This window comes from Amphibalanus amphitrite, unplaced genomic scaffold (genome assembly GCF_019059575.1).
Source record: "Amphibalanus amphitrite isolate SeventyFive unplaced genomic scaffold, NRLGWU_Aamphi_draft 000214F_arrow, whole genome shotgun sequence".
NCBI classification, from domain to species: domain Eukaryota; kingdom Metazoa; phylum Arthropoda; class Thecostraca; order Balanomorpha; family Balanidae; genus Amphibalanus; species Amphibalanus amphitrite.
In genome coordinates, this window is record NW_024881709.1 from 469011 (window position 1) to 482531 (window position 13521).

At 47.5% G+C, this 13521-nt stretch overlaps 1 protein-coding gene and 1 long non-coding RNA gene across 2 annotated transcripts in view; one reads left to right on the plus strand and one right to left on the minus strand.

The window, feature by feature from the left end:
- The window catches only part of LOC122385308 (proline-rich protein 36-like), an 88813-nt gene extending 77690 nt beyond the window's left edge, over window positions 1-11123 (minus strand). Inside the window, exon 1 of the mRNA XM_043373484.1 lies at window positions 11026-11123. The gene's annotated coding sequence lies outside the window, so the exon portion shown is untranslated. The remainder of the gene's footprint in view (window positions 1-11025) is intronic.
- Window positions 1809-4717, plus strand: LOC122385311. Its single transcript, XR_006257187.1, has 3 exons — window positions 1809-2094; window positions 3380-3496; window positions 4007-4717. It is a non-coding gene; the product is annotated as an uncharacterized LOC122385311 (long non-coding RNA).
- Window positions 11124-13521: the final 2398 nt, after the last annotated feature.

The following is a 13521-nucleotide window of genomic DNA, read 5'->3' on the forward strand; positions in this document are numbered from 1 at the left end:
TGGAATGATCGAAACGACCTCGTCAAGCGAACGAAAATGATTCAAGGTTATCATCACGATGGACTGAAAATGATAGATCTGTGGTCTTTTATCAAGAGTATGAAAGTAAGTTGGGTTCAAAGACTGCATTGGTCAAATAATAGCTGGGCAGGATGGATAAAAAAAGAGATTCCTAATGTAGAGTTTATTGAAAGATACGGCTGCAAAAAGGTGAATAAAGAGAGTAAACTTATCCCCAATCAGTTTTGGGCTGAGGTTGCAAGATCATGGGGAGACTTCATGGAAATGCATCAAGTGAACCCCGAGCGGATGTTGTCTGACTGGATATGGTGTTCTAACTATACTAAGTTTACATATGACAAAGTTACTAAATGGGACGGTAAAGGACTGAGGTTCATTCAGGACTTAATAGATCTAGAATCGGGAGCACTTTTAACGAGAGAACAACTAGCACGAAGATACGGAGTGAGAATGACATTTTTATGTTATCAGTCATTAGTTAGAAGTCTACCTTCCGAAATACGTAATTTAGCAGTTCGTCACCAATTAAATTTACCTCTTATCCCATACAAGATAGCTTTATTGGCGAGAAAAAGCAAAATATCAAAGATAGCGTATTATGAGTTTATCAAGTCATTACGAAAAAAATATAAAGACTCTCAAACTAACTGGAGTAGAAAGTGGATGCGTGACATTGATTTAGCACTAGAAGGAAGTACGAATGACATGAGAATTGTAACACAAAATACATATTTGCAATCATTTCATTTCAAATTAATAACTAGAATACTCACAACAAACAGATTCTTACATAGGATAGGCGTGATAGAAAACTCTGCATGCACATTTTGCTTAAGTGATTGTGAAACTCTCATACATCTTTTCTGGATGTGTCCTAAAGTTCAAGATTTCATTCAGCAGTTCAAAGCAAATTTGCAAAACTCGTTTCGCTTAGAAATAATGTTTGATAGAAAAAGTTGGTTCTTCCCGACGCTAGAAAAGATTAGCAAAATAGAAGTGCTAATAATAACAATTGCTAAGTTAGTGATATACAAAGCCAGAAGCAAAGGTCAGCAACCGAACGTCGATCACCTTTTACATATGCTTCGGATAGAGGCTGAAAAAGAAATGGGATCCGCAAGGATCCAAGGTAAATTGTCGACTTTTAACGATAAGTGGGGTGTCGTAAAAAACATTTTAGAGCCAAATTCACATGAAGACACTGAGCCAGAACACTGATAGTCCGTGTTTCTCACGCTTTTGTCTAGTACGAGATAGAAGGCAGTTCATAAAACAAGACATGAAACTAAACACACATTCACAAACACCCTCACAAATGCACCCCTACAAACACACACACACACACACACACACGCACACACTTCTACACACACAAACACATATCACAAACAAACACAAACACTCATACACTTCAAGTAGATGCCTCTTTGGTATAGCGTGCCCTGCCCGCCCCTAACCCAACCCGGCTAACCGGAGGCCGGCCCTATAAAGGGTCGGCCGGCCGGCCGGGCGCGCGGCTCGCCACCCTATCAGGGTGACGGGTCGCGGGCCCGGCCGGCGGCCTGGGGCATCGCCCCAGCAAGAACGAGGATGTGTTATACACGTAGTTTGCGGGGCGATGCGGGGCGGGGCAGGATTCCGAGGGGTTCCTTTTTGGAGTTGGAACTGACCTGACTGTGCAATTGCATGTTCATGATGATGACTGTTGTATGTTGTATGTGTTGTATGTGTAAATAAAGCCTATATGGAAAAAAAAATCCATGAGTAAGGCGGCCCCAAACGCATGAAATAATGGTTGTCTGTCAGGAAATGCGAGTTTCTTGACTCATGTATTGCGCGTAATTATCGTACTCACGAATCATGCATTCACTAAATCTGTAGAAAGCGAGTTCTGGAAATGAGTTATGAGTAAATAAAATCACAAATCGTGCGTAAAAAGCGTACTCACAGCCGACCGGTTATCAAACTCGTTTTTGACGTGTTTCTTTACCGATGGATCATAGGCCGCCTCGCCGCCATTTTTGTTCCGGCCGGATCCGTGTGTGCAGGGGGAGTCGCGTGCTGCAAGTTAAGGTGAGTAAATTACCAGATATTTTGCGTTATTAAGGGTATTGTGCGTGAAAAATACCGGAGAATTAAACGACAGCTCTCTTTGCTAACCTACATGCAGGCCTGGGACATTGCTATACAGTAAAGGGGCCAGGAAGTCCACATGCGTGACCCCGCGTCCATGTCATACTGCAGTTTAGGTATCAGACTGCCCTTCAAGGAGCATATAATGAATTTATAGACCACTGTACAACCAGATCCAGGGACACAGGCAGAATAGCTTATATTATTAATATGCACATAGCCAGGGTAATGCTTGTAGTGGCAAAATTTCATGCCAAAAGCTTCAGTGCATGTCCAGCATCAAGCGTGCATCTATTATCCCTATATGTGCTGAATTAGAAAATGCATCAGGTTTTCAGAGCCTTAAAATTCAGGGAAAAAAATAAAATTTTGACCTATTTTGATGGTTTATCTCCGCTAAAGACAAAAAGAAAATACCAGCACCATCCAAAAGCTACCTGTGACATGCCTATCAGAGGAATACCAAAATATAAATGCAAGCAAATGGCAAAATATGCAAGTTCACAGGTGCCCAGCTATTATAAAAAATTGATTTAGGTCGAAGGTGGGTAGGTTGGAAATTGGAATGCTGTGCTTGGTGTCTGGTGAGAAATGATTTTGAAACTGCTTATGGGCTGTTCTCAGATGAAATTTCACCACAAATATTCCTTGTGCACATAACTCGCAGGCTGGCCAGTGTCCATGCCACACTGCAGTTTCCCATGGACGTTAACCCTCGCCCTGGCGGGGGGGGGGGGGGTTGATGCGACCCACCCTAAGGTTTTTCGAAGATAGCGTAAAAACGATAGCGTAAAAAGATGCAAAAAACTGCCTCACAATTAGTACACGGGCTTAAGGTAACTAAATATCTGCCCTTTATCAATAACCTAAGAAAACTGCTTTGCCCTGAAAAAAAATGAGCCTCAAATTCACTTAATTTGCCCAGATCCAACTCAACTAACCAGCAATCTAAATGTTCCGCAGTGCCTTTTGAACGTGACAGACACATATTTTTGTATGCTAGGTAGACAAACATGTTTTAAATTTTAATGCCCGCTTTTTAAACAAACCAGTAGAACGTATTGCAGCAAAATTAAACAATAGAAGTTGCAAAATCAGATGACATTTTCTCCCAGCACCGGTGCATTAGTTTGCTCTCAGGAAACTCTGTTCAAAATAGACTGGCTGACCGTAACTGTGTATTATTGTGGCGTACATTAATAACATCTATTGGTTTGTTATTCAGGGTCCCAGCAACTCTGTCGATGCGGAGGTCACGGCCGCCACCGCCGACCCCGGCGAGGGCACCAGCGCGAGCGGGCCGCCGGCGATGGACAAATTGAGGAGAGCTGGCTCGTTATCGGTGAGTATAGAGAGTGAATGTTCATTTGACTTCGTTCATACTTTTGCTCTTATAATACTTTTGTTCATACGGCTTCGCTCCGCTCAGCCTCCGTCTGAATAATATGTTGCCCCGCCCGTCGTCAAGGACGTTGTCCGGCCCTCTGCTAAATTTAATTTATTTAGCAGCATTTATTGACTTTGTGAACATTGGTGAGCGTTGCATGTTTGGAAATGAACTTGTCCTAGGGCTGGCAATTTAATGATATAACCTCGTATTTTATCGAAATACCTCGGGTCTAATGACCCTCGGAACTTCGGCAAAAACTCGGTGACATAATAAAATTGTACCCAGCCCCGGGTGTGTATATTCTCTTTTCTGCTCTCAAAGTTCCTGTTTTTTTTTTTTCACCTGACGGCTCGGGATAAAACCGTTACATCACTCGAGAGTAAAATATGCGTTAATCGACCCGAGGCAACTTGCTCGGGATATAACCATTAATAGTATCGGAAATATTTGTTCTTGTTGCAGACGATGCAGTCGACCACCTGCTGCACCGCGCTGGCGAGCACGGAGCTGTGTTTCAGCCATCCCCAGTGGCCAGTACCCATGGCCGCAAGTTCGAGCTGGCATGCTCTACGTGGAGAATGAGACGGTTGTCGAGTTCAAAGAGCTAACCTCGGCGGTCGACTTCAGTGACCAGCTGCCGGGACAGAGACTGACCGGCAGAGTTCTGTTGGTGCCTCATACTTTTCTCTGTTTGTTTCTGTTTTCTGTTCCGCAAGTTTTTGTCATTGTAACTAGTTGCAGTTGAATTAGCTTGTTGCAGTTCGTTTATATTTTGCTGCAGGGTGTCCCTAAACCGTAAAGAGACGTGAAACGTTGGACGCTAATGAATGAGATACAAGGCACTTTGATGTAAAGCACAGGCAGAGCAGAATCGGAAATGTATCAGGTAACCAAACCATTGAAACTGTGTTTGCGTATTAAATGACTATTGAAACTGCGTCTTTCACATGCTGGTTGCACGACCTTTCTATAGAATGCGAAATAACATAATCGCACATAAGACTGTGAAATAGAAAGCTGCTTGGTATAATAGGTCCGTCTGCTCCTTATGATGGGTTCCTATAGCTGGTCTGGTCTTGCAACCAGCTATGATCATTGAGCGTTACCGTCCATAATAGGTTGTCCAGCTTGCTTGTTCGTATGTGCATGGAATACAGATTTAACTTTGCTGTTCTCTTGACTTGTCATTCGTTCTAAACAGTACAAAATGAGCGCAGGGTTATTATTTTGTCAATTTTATGTCGCCCATGCCATGACAATAGGTATCCACGCACTTGTCGTTTTACAGAACATTCGATGTCTTGTTGATTGTTCCTATAAAACGACCACGTTTCTGTGTTCGTTGTCATTGCTCGGTGTTAGTATAACGGATAGTATATGGTCTTGTTGGATGTTCTTCCTCGTCTTGCATGCTATTTTGCACACGAAATAACACGCAAGATGGGAATGAAAATCTGATAAGTCGCGTTATCCGTAATATTAACAGCGGAAAATCTACTCATCTCCTGCCGGTCAACCTTACCTATGACTGATGAGTAGGTTGACTGGTAAGAGGTGAGTAGATTGACCGGTCGCTGGCGCAGTCAAATAGGTGGTGTCCATAAAATCGCCCATCCATTAGTAAATTAACTCACAGAATAAGAGTAACGAAAATGAGTAACCAGCGATACATGAGTTTTCACAATGAGTAAGGTGAGTAGATTGACCGGTCGCTGGCGCAGTCAAATAGGTGGTGTCCATAAAACCGTCCATCCATGAGTAAATCAACTCACAGAATGAGAGTAACGGAAATGAGTAACCAGCGATACATGAGTTTTCGCAATGAGTTAACTCATCGAGCGTGGGTAAATATGCATGAGTAAACGCACGTTTCATCGGAAAGTTGACCGGCAAGTGGTGAGTTGATTAACCGGTCGCTGGGGCCGTCAAATAGGTGGTGTCCATATAACCGCTCTTCCGTGAGTTTACTCACGAGAAAAGAGTAGATTTGTTTTCAGTGCGTGTAAGAGGCGACGCTCCGTCTCACACCGAAGTCTCTGCGCCGTGGCGACTCGAGCGTCGTGACTGGAGCGCAGGGCGGAGCCCGGAGTCACGTCAACAGGACAACACATCACCGCTACCGGCGCCGCCCCCGCCTTTCAGCGGGCCGGCGCGACGGGTCGAGACGCCGGGGACACGGTCGGCGCCCGGCGGGGGCGGGGGCGGGGGCGGGGGCGGGGCGGCCGGTGACCCGCGGCTCAGGAGGAGGTAGGGCGGACCTCCTAGCAGTCCTGGACGGCCGCGAAGCCGCCGACACGGGACGGAGACGGTGCTTTGTTTAATGGGAACCTCCGTAAGGAGTCGGTGAGAAGCAGAAACCAGAAGAGGAAGAAAGGTGCTGCAGAAAAAACATCGTACCGATAATATATGACCTCAATTTGAACTGCACGACCTTTTGTTCAAAATATCAATTTGCTGTAAGCACTTTATGAACATCCAGCTACCGTTCCACTGACGAGTCGCTGGCTGTCGCTCATCGCAGCATGGGCACAGCCGCTGGTCAGCCGGCCTGACCAGCGCTGCGGACCAGCAGACCAGCTGCGCCCACCGCAGCCGACGGCAGCCGGACGGCTACGCCAGCTCCAGTGGGGTGAACGGCCGCTTCACTAAGACCGTATAGCCCGTCCGGTGGACGGACGACGTACGGGCGGACGGACGGACGGACAGACGGGCAGACGGGCAAACGGGCAGACAGGCAGACGGACAGATGGACAGACGGACAGGACAGACGGACAGGACAGACGGACAGGACAGACGGACAGGACAGACGGACAGGACAGACGGACAGACGGACAGGACAGACGGACAGACAGACAGACGGACGGACAAAATGACAGACGAATAGACGGACAGACAGACGCAACCGGGACGGACAGACAGGAAAACGGAAAAACGGACAGAAAGACGGAGACGGATAAGACGGATAAAAGACGGATACACGGACGCACAGACGGAACCGGGACGGACGGGCGGGCGGCAGCGACTGTGAATCGGCAGTCAGTCCCGGCGTCGGCGACAGGGTTTTGCCGGAGGGTCGACCAGCAACGAAAGTGTCTGTGGTAGTCGATGAGTTTGTGACTCCCCTGCAGCAGCGCACAGGCACACCCCGTTCCCAGACTGTCAATACGGCCATGGAAAGTGGAGCTGCCGCCCACACGACGCTCATTTCCGAGCTTCGTGTACTGACTTTATTGGAAACACTGCCCTGTCGATCCCAATGGTCTGAGCAGTGCTAATAAATATTTAATGACGCATCTATCTTATACATATGCACTAGCCGGCCCTCTAATATTTATTTCAAATACTCGTGTACAAAGTTATCAGCATTTTCTCACATAACTTAGGTTAGGTGACAAAAACAAGTCACAAACCTCAGAATAGCGCTCGAGGACACAGTGCAAAATACAAGAAAATTTACACCTATCTTTAGCATAAATAGTAAAACCGCGAGAAATGCATGCCCCAGAGATCCGGCTATCAAAACACGACCACTCAGAACAGCATGCTTCCCAGATAAGCCCTACTAAAAACTCAGCTAAACACAACGTTCACATGACACATCCCATGTCTCCTCTTTGCAGTCACCTGCCCGTACTGTAGCCACCTGTCACCTGACTGTTCTGTGACAGTCACATGACAGTCGGTGACTCAGTGACAGCCGGTGACCCGATGTCGGTGACCGGTAGCCGTCAGTGTCGGCGGTAACCCCACCCCTCTCGGCGGGAGGGCGGGGGAGGGGGGAGGCGCCGACCGACCCCACGCCCTGCCGCTACCCAAGGTCAGGCCCCGCGGCGGTAGGCGCGGTGGTGGGTGGAGAGTGCGTACTGCGTGCACGAGCAGTGTCGAACGGCGAATAAACAACAGCGCAGAAAAAAGAGACGTGGGTTGACTGAGCATAGCCATAAACTACTCTGTATCAAACTGTCTATAACATACCGGGTGGCCCAAAAAAAACGTTCCCAACTTTGGAGGCCTATATCTCAAATTGGAGTGCAAATAACGAGCCAAAATTTTCATCAAGTTTGCATCACTTCTTTGCGCATTGGCATGCCAAATTGTAACACTGTACCATCATTTTCAAGCCAGCAATCTTATGTTGAATCAAGTAAGATGTTTTTGCTTTTTTTGCCGATGTTGAACGGAAGTGATGATGGGCTTAGACGTACTACGTTAGAAAGAGATAGAAAAATAGAACACGTGAATGAAACCAGCACGTATGTTGTTATTTTAAATATTTTTTTATCCCACTTATGTGCCAAATATTCAAATAATGAGCCAAAATGGTGTTATATGGATGCCATTCGTTTCAACGCTAAGTCCTGTTTCGAGCAGGAGTGGCACGGTGCATGGGTTACTGCTCATCGCCCTCCCTTCAAGAAGATCAAACGGTAAATCGACCGAATAAAGAAAAAAACTAGACAGAATGTATCACCCTGAGGCCTGAACCATCAATGAGTCTAGTTGCCAGTAGCAGTCATGGCTGCAGGCCGTGGTGCCGAGATGGAAGTGGCCCGTTCACTCACATTTTTTAGTAAACATCTGAGCAAAAAAGTAATTTTTACATGGCATGCTAGAAACACGAACCGTTTAAAAAGTAATTGACCGAATAACATAAAAATCATACCATTCACTGAAAATATATGCCGCATTGACTATTGGAAGTTTCATTGTTGCATCTTTATCACTTTCTGAGAAATATTGATTCAAAGTTGGGAACGTTTTTTCTGGGCCACCCGGTAGACTATGTGATATAGCAGTCTATGACTGAGTGTAACTGACATGTGCATTGAAATGTGACAAATGCCAAGGGGCAAATTCGAAACAGCACGACTACCAATACGCACTCTTTGTCCTTTGAAAGGTCAGGTTGATCCGGGACCAGCTATGCTTCAATGTTGACATAGCTGAGACAGCGGTTGCCCAAAGCCCATGCGTGGTTTGCAGCTGCAGAGGCACTCACGACGGACCAAATATCCACCTGAAGGAGAAATGTCGGCATGGACGGTGTCCCACACAGCTCGGAAAATAGCTCCCTCGCCTAAACATCGGCACGCTTGACCCCATGATCCCGGTCTCCGACTCGTTGCCCTGCCCTTTAGAACGTGCCGAGCCCGTTCCACACGGTACCAGCCTACCCAAGGGGAAGGTAGGGGCCATGGCGGTACTTTCCTCCCAAGTTACAAATGCCCACGTGCCGACCAGCCCTCTCGAAAGCACGCGCCGTCTGTTTTCCGAACGGTGCTCTGAAAAATTCGTGCCTCGCCGGTCGCTGTGGTATGAAAGTAATGCCCAGCTCAGCGGACTAAGAAATGGGGCTAAGTGTACGACATGAATAGCCTCGCTAATGTCGTGTGTGGGGAAAGTACACGGTCGAGTCGGTCCAAACTGGGGCAACACGACACAGACTGAAACAAGCCCAAACAGAGATTGTGCACGACGCAGCATACCCGGAGCTTTGTAACTTTGTAAGCTCTCGAGAACAGAGCTCAGAAGAATGTCACTGCATTGTGGCGCGGCGGTTAGGTGGTTTCTCATAACGGCATTCGGACATCTGCTCCGCTTAGTGACGTCATAAAACCAATCAGTGGAAATCCTCTGATCTACGGGGAGGGCTCGAGCAGAGGCAAGGACTGCGCCCTGTTGGACGGGAGGAAGCCCTCCCGAGTCGGGAAGGAAGCCACACGGAACACCGTCGGAACGTCCAGCGGACAAGTGTACGGATTCGTATTGATTGTCACAGATGCCCACTGATTTCTGTCGACCGACTGTAGCTGGATACACGGTCCGACCACACCCAGTCCAGAGAAGACCCATACGACCTACCAAATGAAGGATCGCGGATATCAAATTAACCAGGTACGGAATTCAGTCACTCGTGCATATTTTTGAGCGTGAATCTACATAGACAGAGACGACACTGGCAGCCATATTTGATCCACGAGAGACGAGAACATTGCAGAGTGATGAATGATGATCTATGACTCATGGCATGGGTCATTCGCGGAATCTGGCCGAAACCCTTTCCGGATGCACACTGCAGTCAGCAGAGCTAGGTAAAGACTAGACCCAAAGGACGGTCAGAGGAGTCCCAGCAACGCCTCAGAGCACCTCCACCCACACCGCCTGACCCGACGCTGACCCTTGAGTCTTGACTGACCAGTGACCCCTGCTGACCCGTGACCTGGCGCACGGAGCACGCATGAGGCATGCCGCGGCGGCCGGCGGCACGGGACGGCCGGTCGGCGCCCGCACCCGACTGAAATGGCCCCACCGCACGCCACACCGGAAGCACGGTGCTTCCGGCAGCGTGGACGGCCACAGTCAGTCACAGAGGTCGGCAATTGGGTATTAGTATACGTGAGGTCCGAGTGGCGAACCGATTATGAAAAGCACACTATACGATGTATTTTGACCTCCTGATTTCATATCTGATAGTTATTTATTCTGGAAACAAGTATCAAAGCAACTATGGAATACTTACAATTACCGCAAGCCGCTACCGCACTCCACGCTAGCGCAATGTGCCGGACGGCGATTACTTACGCAAAGCTGGCCAAGGTCGAGTAAATCAAGGATGATATATATCACAGTTGATATTCAACTGTGAATAATGACGTCATAATATTTCTCGCGGCGAAGCAGCGCAGTGCCGAAGGCAATGCCTTAGGAGAGATTACAGGCAAGAGTAAATCAAATATTTTTAGGTTAAGTGGTTATGTATCTGGCTTCAGGCCGAAGGCCTGAAGCCTGATGCATGACCACTTAACCTAAAAATATTTGATTTACTCTTGCCTGCAATCTATTCCTGCAAGTAACTTTTTCCTTATCTCCGGTAGGCAAACATCAGTAGGTTAGGTTAGGTTAGGTTAGGTTAGGTTAGGTTAGGTTAGGTTAGGTTAGGTTAGGTTAGGTTAGGTTAGGTTAGGTTAGGTTAGGTTAGGTTCTTGTTTTTTGTAATTATTACGTCACTTTCATAACACCATTTGTATCGTTTTCTTTTTCCCCACCCAAAAACCCCGGTTCCCAAAATTTCCCCCGAAATGGCAGCAATCCAAATATGGCAGCGCTAGAAACGCCCACGTTTTTCATTCGTCGCGTGTTAATGCCGCCGGGTGGTATTGTAGTGAAATGGGTTGGTGATTTGGTGTTTTTTCCACGTTTCCAGTACATGTAAGTATCATTTTTGGATTCAGGATGTCAAAGAATGTAAGAATGTGAAAACTTTATCTTTTAACAGGCACTCGGACCTTATGTATACTTTTACCGGCAATTGAACCAGCCAACGCCGAATAAACAGACATTCGGCAAATCAACACACATTGAGGAACATAACGCACAGGAAATCAAACTGAAAATGAAATACACTCGCCATCAGTGCATGCCTGAACCCTGAACAAATTCACAGACGTCAATAATGCATTCACAGCACTTGCCGGACATACCTGACAGTAGCAGCAGCGTCCACAGGCGTCAGTCAGCCAGCAGAACACGAGTTCACAGCAGTCCACCGCCCAGTCCACCGCGAACACGGCCCATCACCAGCGATGCCATTCCTTGGGATTTGTCCCAAGATCTTGGGATTTGAACATTAACATTGGGATCTTGTGATTTGCACTGCAGTGCATATCTTGGGATCTGGCAGAAGCTGATTTCACTTTGTCTTCTCATGCTGTCGAATGCTTTTTCCTTGGTCGATAATAGATTTAGGATGGATTTGCACTACGGACGGTTAATCAAACATATTGAAGTAACGGACGAAGCTTGCGATGTTTCTAGCCGGCATTATCTTCCCGAGATCGCAGGATTATTTTTGTACCATTACTTGTTATGGGTATAGTAGCAGCTTTCAGTCGCTGTTCGCAACTGGCGCTCATTTGTTTAATTTCCAACTACCGATCAACGGGGATGGGTGGTTTGGCGGCATGATGGACGACGGTGAAAACAGGGCGCCTGGGGCGATTTGATCAAGGTTCGTGAAATTTACACGTGACGTTTAGCATGTAGATTGTAGAAGGCACACGAAGGGGGAGAAGCTACAAATGTCACGTGACTAATATGCCCTCCGGCGCCCTGTTTCACCGGCGTCCATGATGTTGGGTGGCTATGAAAAGCTTTTACAAACATTATGCCTAAAAAACATTTCAGAAAGCGGCTCCCGCACAAAGCGTTTCATTTTACGGTTTGCTCTATGGAGGCTTATCCGTTGACCGCGAACCAAAATAAGGGCAATTTGTCTTTGACCTCGGAAAAGTGTCTGGTCACCTGACCTCTGGGCTCTGCTGGACCAAAAATAATCAAAGCGTAACATTGCGACCTTCACAACACTGCTGACGTCTTGTAACTATATAGTCCAGGGGACGAGTTAGGTCCTCGTTTAGACCCCCTCGCCATCGCCGGCTTGAAAATTCATGGGCCCCAGCGGGCACTGGCTTACGCGCAGATTCACAGCATAGGCTTTTCGATTTCAGGATTCACATAAGCTTTTAAGAGCTTGTTTTGGAGCCCATATTTCAAAACTCAGTGGTGGAAAACACTTAAAATCAGCCTGACCTCACCTGACCCTAGCTTCTCCAAATGTGTCACGAGACAAATTTTGAAATAAATCCAAAATGCCACAGACTTCGTTTCCAAGAAGTTCTAACAGATTCGGACTATGTGTTTTAAGTCCTTGACCCACCATTGACGGTCGACGAATGACCTGACCATAATATCAGATACCACCGGCTTCATGTTGTCTAGGCCAGCATCTTCATTTTTCGTGAAGCTCTTATACTCGGTCAGGAACCGATCAGCTGTAGGAGTCCGATCGACCCCCTCCCCCTCCCCTCCCCCGGCCTCTAGGTACATTAGCTGCTGTAAATACGCCAATAAGGACAAGGGTGGACCCGAAGAAGAGAAAGTTGAATACTAAACACACTAATATGTCCAAAATAAGCTATGGATTTACTTGGGGTACTCCTAAGGATATTCGATGGGTAGTCTTGGGATTTGAGACGAGAATCTTGGGAAATTCTGGTCGAGATCTTGGGATGGAGCAAAAATGTGGATGGCATCACTGCCCATCACCGACTAACCACCCCCGTGCTCACAGCTCCCAGCCCGCGCTCTCCGCAAGCCGCGTGTTTGGGTGAGTAGTTCCAGCGCGCCCCGTCAGGTGGCAGCAGGCTGCAGGAGTGACTGCGCCGCGCGGGGCGACCTAAACGGGTGACGTGACCTCTGACCTAAACCGGCCCCCATCGGCCTGCAGGCACCGGTGAGTACAGATGGACTGGGTGGAGCTGAGGGGGTCGGTACTGCTACTTCTGTTGATGTCACTTGTCTTGTCAGTTGTCACTTGTCCAAGCCACAAATGTCCTTTGGGGACGAATGACGATCACGAGTCATGATTTATGGCGCTACATTGACATATTGATATTTTGGTTGTGGAGCCGGGAGCGGTACTTGTGTTGTGTTGTTTCGTCGTCTGCTGCGCGACTAAAGCATTCGAAAATGCATTAGTATAAACTTCAACAAGGAATCAATTGTCAGCTTCTTTCAGTTTCATATTCGGTCTTTTTCCCCGCTTTATGAAAAAATGCGATTTAGGTATTTGCCGAATTCTAGGGCACGTTGACCGAACTTATTGACCTACCTATGCTTGCCTGAAACGAAGTGAGCGTAAAACTTTCTCTCCAACTCAGCGTTAGGACGGAAGGGCCAGGGGTCGGTAGGCCTTTCATTCCGAGCTCTCGGCCGACCCGCAGACCCTGCACCAGTATAGCGGCGGAACACCTTGAATTAAGGGGGGGGGGGGCACTGTCGACTTTTGGTCCCATTCTTTTCATTCAACGCCCATAGGGCTAATTTTAAAATGCCAAAAGCAAAGGGGGCACGTTGCCCCGGTGCCCTCCCCGTTCCGCCGCCTCTGCCCTGCATTCTGCCCTAAGTGACAGAACGTA